This window comes from Benincasa hispida, chromosome 9, assembly GCF_027475165.1.
Source record: "Benincasa hispida cultivar pf3 chromosome 9, pf3_genome.v1.1, whole genome shotgun sequence".
Taxonomy (NCBI): domain Eukaryota; kingdom Viridiplantae; phylum Streptophyta; class Magnoliopsida; order Cucurbitales; family Cucurbitaceae; genus Benincasa; species Benincasa hispida.
In genome coordinates, this window is record NC_143486.1 from 82,914,066 (window position 1) to 82,919,963 (window position 5,898).

Sequence of the window (5,898 nt, forward strand, 5' to 3'; positions counted from 1 at the left end):
AATCAAAACATCCTTCTTTGCATCCACACACTTAAACTCTTCATTCCAACCGAAGTCGCTGTGTGTGATGCTCAACATCTCATTAATTGTTGTATACTGTCGTTTTAAGAACCTCACCTTGTATTCTATAGTCAATGCTTTAATGTCACAGTTAGGAACTTTCTCCTGCATCATACGTTCAAGTAGTTGCAAATAGCCAGGTTTGAAAGTTTCATTGTCAACTCGCCACCCATTCTCGACCAATTGCATTAATGATTCAACCAACTTTACGTCTTCAACTTTGGACTAAGTGTGTTCTTTTATCTTGTCACGACCGGTCATTAAGCTACATACATTTGTATATCTAATTGAATTAAAAAGGGAATACGTAGATAAATACATTTAGTAGTACGAATTACGTAAGGCATATTTCATAAAGAAACAAGAAAAGCGTTCGAGCTTACAAGAAAATGAAACGAAGTCAATTAAAATTAAATTCATAACAATGCAGTTTCAACGATAAAGTATTTCTTCATGATGCCTGTTCTCATGCATCAAACATTATACTCATCAGATCATCCCTAAAGTTGGTCCATTCATCAGACGTTTCAATAAATTGTATATTATCTTCACCCAATCCACTAGGTACAAAGTCTTCGCTCTCTGGTGCTTTTAACATTGCAGCTGGCCCCATCTCCCTGGTGATCAGGTTGTGAAGCAAGCAACACGTTGTTATTGGTCGACATTGGACCTTCACTAGGTAGAATGACTTTCCACAAAGAATTGTCCACCGACCCTTCAGTACGCCAAATGCTCTCTCTATGCAATTCCTATAGAATGAATGTTTCATGTTGAAAAATTCCCTTTGGATTAGTCGGTGCATTTTCAGCACCACGTCATTTTGAAAGATGATATCATTTTTCCCTATACAGTGCCAAGAAACCCTCAGCATTGGGATATCTAGCATTGCATAAGTAGTAATAATCTATATAGGTTATATAAATAGTTAGTTGACAAGCTATTCAAGTTGCACACAAAAAATGTTGTCTTGGAAAGTTCCATATACCCTTTGGAACTTTCAATCTAGTAGGTCGAGAAATTGCAACCCTAAGCACCCTAGAATCGGTTGCGGACCCTTCCTACTCTGACAACACAAATATGAACTCTCATTTGGAGAATATACCCAAGCACGTTGTGGCTATTTCATCCTTCCTGGTATGATATCATGGTCGATCGATTGCACTAACATTGACCTTGATGTATGTGTCATCCAAAGCATCCACACAATTTTGTTTGAGTTCATACGTCATAAATAAGTTAAAGTTTGTGGTTTCTTGGAAGAAAGTTCTTTAGTATTTGACCATGAACTGATAAAACTGATCTAATACCTCAAACTATTTCCATCTCTCATCAATGCAGTCATTTGTGATGGGCTCTGGTTTCTTAACAGTATCTCATAAAGTTGTAAAACTGCAGTAAGGACAGTTGAAATATCGTGAAATAGTTTCACTAGACCATGCAAATTGTCTTCGAACTACTCAATTCTTAACGTCGTGGGCCAATATGTGGAGGAACATTGTCTCAACACACTGAGTAGGTGTTAGTCGACCAGTCATCTTAAGCATGTTACAAAGGATGGAAAATGTCCGTTTATCCATCTATGTGCTCTCGCGACAACATAAGTCATTCTCATAAATAAGCTGGAAGAAGTTCAGTTGCCTAATCTGATTTCTAATAAGCAATGATTGGTTCTCTATTCTACAATGATCATTTAGGAAGAGGGATAAAGCTACCAAAATTTTTCGTTGAGAGGTGGTAATGATTTGTATAATGGTAAATAGTTCTTTGTTTTCCATATTCAAAGATAGGAAATATGTTCAAATTGTTCCTAAAACCGTGAGAGCTAATATAAATTAAAATTCTTAAGGTACTCAAGAGCCAATACTAATTCCTATATACATAACGACCCAAGATAGGGAATATGTTCAATTTGATCTTCCTCATCTCATCTCACTATAATCATTTCTAGGTGGAATTTTATAATAAGGAAAATAATATTTCAGTTCATGTACATTGCGAATTTCGATCGAAGCTAATTCTGATTTATGAAAGCTTATAAAAGCTAATTCTGAGTGATTAAATACATGACTTTTTTAATGCACACTTTGAATATCACCATTCAAATAAGATTTTGGAAACTGACTCATAAGAACAAAATAGTCTCCTAACTTAGTCTCACTCATATGTACTCTACTTTCTTAGTGTTTAGATCAAGGCACCCATATAATAAAATCTTATTAAATTTATGAAATTTTGATTTATAAAATCCTATTAAATTTATGAAATTCTGATTTATAAAAGCTTATTAACCTGTTATATTATTTAATAATTTAATCAAAAATAAATTTGAACCAAAAAGTTGAAGAGTTTTTGAAAGTACAAAAATTAAAATTAAAATTGGATAATTTTTGAAGTACATGGATCAAAATACTTTAACCCAAAAAAATAATAATATTAGGAAACAAATTTTCCTTTCATGGAAATGTTCTGCAATTTAAAGTGGTCAATTTTGTACTTGTTATGGAAATATTCCTTTTACTTTTCTTTACGATTTGAATGAAAACATCATAACTTCCCTACAAACAGTTTAATTAATGTAAAGTTAATTAAATTTATAAATCTAGAAATTGCTAAACTTAGAAGATTTTATGGAGGTGAATTTATAAATCTCCAAATTTTCATTTTCATTTATAAAAAAAATAAATAAATAAATAATGTCTTCAAACCTACAATTAAGTGTGATGTTGTTATGATTCAATTTTATTTTTAAAAACAAAAAAATATATATATTTACTTTTTAGAACAAAAACCTACAATTAATTTTATGAGCTTTCGAATCTACAATTATCTATAATTAACTACTGCCCAATTTATAATATTTTATGGTCATTATATAAACAGAAATAAAACTATTGAGCTTCACACAACAGAAATAAAATAGTATGCATACAAAATGCTCAACAAATTATTAAATTCCAAGCATACAATTATCGTCGATATATAGTGTTTATCAACAAAAAAAAATGTACGAAATAAACAACAAAAAAATTTACAATAAATCAAATGTCTAACATGTGTAAATAATCCAAAAAATAAAAATACAGAGATACATTAGAGAATGTATTTTATATAAAAATAAAAAAATATATTCTATGTAAGACATAAAGTAGTTCCATTTAGGAACTTCTAATGGAGATATATGAATACATCCTTAAATGGGGGTATAAGAGTATTAGCTGAATTAACTTCTTTTTTTATCGGGTAATTGATGGAATTACCAATGCGGTTGGTAAAGGAACAAGGGGAAGAATCTACGAGGAATCCATAACATCAAATCGTGAATCAAAAAGCGTGACGAGAATTCTCAACCCGAGATGTTAGAAGGTGCAAAATCAATGGGTGCCGGAGTTGCTGCTCTAGCTAATTGTCCCCCCTTCCCAAGTGTGATTTCTATGTTATGTATGGCCGTGCAAGCATACGGCCACGAAAAAGATGAAGGCAGGATTCTTCGAAAAAGCGTGGGAGGGGAGAATGAGGGATGTGAAATTCCACAAAGGTGCTCAGGCTCGAAGATCCGGAGGATGTTAAGCGTGCTCTCCAGTTGGCTCTCCATGACGACTGGGAGCACGGGCCTATTGATCAAACTTCCCAAAGAACTTCTTCTGTTCCTCCTCCTAATAGGGAAAGATACCCTATAAATCAAGCTTTTCTTTCAGGGTAGTGAGAAAAGAGCGGTTAACGGAACACTAACATATTCTGATTCACGAGAACAAGTCATTGGGTTACAGACCATCAAATAGTCATACCTTAACACATTCAACAGGTGAAAGAACACAATGCACCTTACCACTCATCAAACAAACAAAAGCAAGAAAATGGAAAAGAAGAAAATAATAAGAAAAATATGGTTGATGAAAACAACTCACCAAATTGGAAAAAAAAAAAAAAAAAAAAAAAAAAAAAAAAAACTTTGGACATAGAGGACTTTCAAATTATTGAAGGTGGATGAGACAGAAGTTATATAGGGAAGAGAAGAGGAGGTGGGTGATTCAGTATTTAATAGAAACCCAAAAAATCAAAATAAATTAAATATAGATTTGACAGGCATCAGATTTTACTTTTATAAATCATAGATAAATTAACTCAATCCATTTCATGAAATGGTTAAGTCATTAATGATGTGGTTGAGTATTAGTGTATATGAAAAAAAAAGTGAAGCTTAATCAGCAAACAAAAACATTAAATAAGCAAAATTAAGTAGTAGTGGAAAAAATTGAAAAGTACACAGGAAAAATATGAGGCACAAATGACAATTGCAAACATAAGTTAAACATTTCATTGGAATTGGACGAAAACAGAACTAAAATCATTAGTTCAACAAACAAAATCAATAAATAAAAATGGGTGGGCCACTGGGCCATTGCAATATTGAACAGTACACGCATAATTGAACATTGCATTCAAATTGGACTGAAAAGGACCAAGTACTCAAGCAAGTGTAGCATTTGATACAAATTGAAATCCATAGGAATGAAATTGAAATTTTTTTAAAAAAAAATACAATTTTAGAACATAAAAAAAAATAACATATAATTTTAAAAAATGATGATGAAACACAATAGATAGTTGGATCATACTCAATAGAGGATTCAAACACAACAGAGAGTTCGAACACGTAATTAAACATAGCATCGTTCAAACAACAAAGAAAAAGTAAACTACCAATTGAGACAAGTTGAAATTCATAGGAATGAAATTAAAAAAATAATAAAAATTGCAATTTTAGAACGAAAAAAAATAAGCATAACAGACAATTAAAAATAATAATAATGAAACACAATAGATGGTTCGATCGTACTCAATAGAGGGTTCAAACACAATAATGAGTTTGAACACATAATCAAACACAGCAAAGAGTTCAAACACATCAAAGAGTTCAAACACAACAGAGAAAAAGCAAACTACCAACTGATACAAATTGGAATTCATATAAATAAAATTGAAATTTAAAAAAAAAATGTAATTTTAGAACATAAAAAATGAAATATATCAAAGAATAACAACATAAAATTGAGATTTTGTGAAAAATTATTCATATGGAATAACTCATCATCGGCCTCTTAGGATTTTAAAAAAAAAAAAAAAAAAAACCTAAGGTGGATGGTATTCTCCCCCATCGAGCTTCAATGTCTTCAAATAGCCCGCTACCATGCATTCGACGACCGACAACTCAAAAAAGAATCGACAATCGAAATCCAGATGTAGAATGGGTTGTAGATGAAATGAGGGCCATCGAAACGGCAGTGAGCTTGTTGAACTTTTCATTGAAGCGGCGAGGGGGAAGGGGATTGATGTGAAATCAACATATCTGTCGAGAAACTACGAAAAAAATTGGAAGGAATCGATGAAACGAAAGATCTGAGGAGTTAACGATAGGGTTTCAGATTTGGGTGTTTGAGATGAGAGATCTGAAGATTTGATGATAGGGTTTCAGATCTAAGGGTTTGAGATGAAAGATCTGAGAAGGGTTTGACGTTAGGGTTTCAGATCTAAGGGTTTGAGATGAGAGATCTGAGAAGGGTTTGACGTTAGGGTTTCAGATGTAAGGATTTGCGATGAGAGATCTGAGGGACGAGAAACGCGCGAGGGAAAGGGGAGAGAAGAGATTTGAGAGATGAGATTTGAGAAATGAAAATCGCATGAGGGAAAAGGAAGAGCAAATATCTAGGGATGAGATCTCAAGAATAAGAAACGGGAGAGGAAAAGGGGAGAGAAGATCTAGAGAATGGGGAGAATAGAGAGACGTGTGAAGGAAAGGGGAGAGAAGAGAGACGTATGAGAAAGGGTGAGATACGAAAC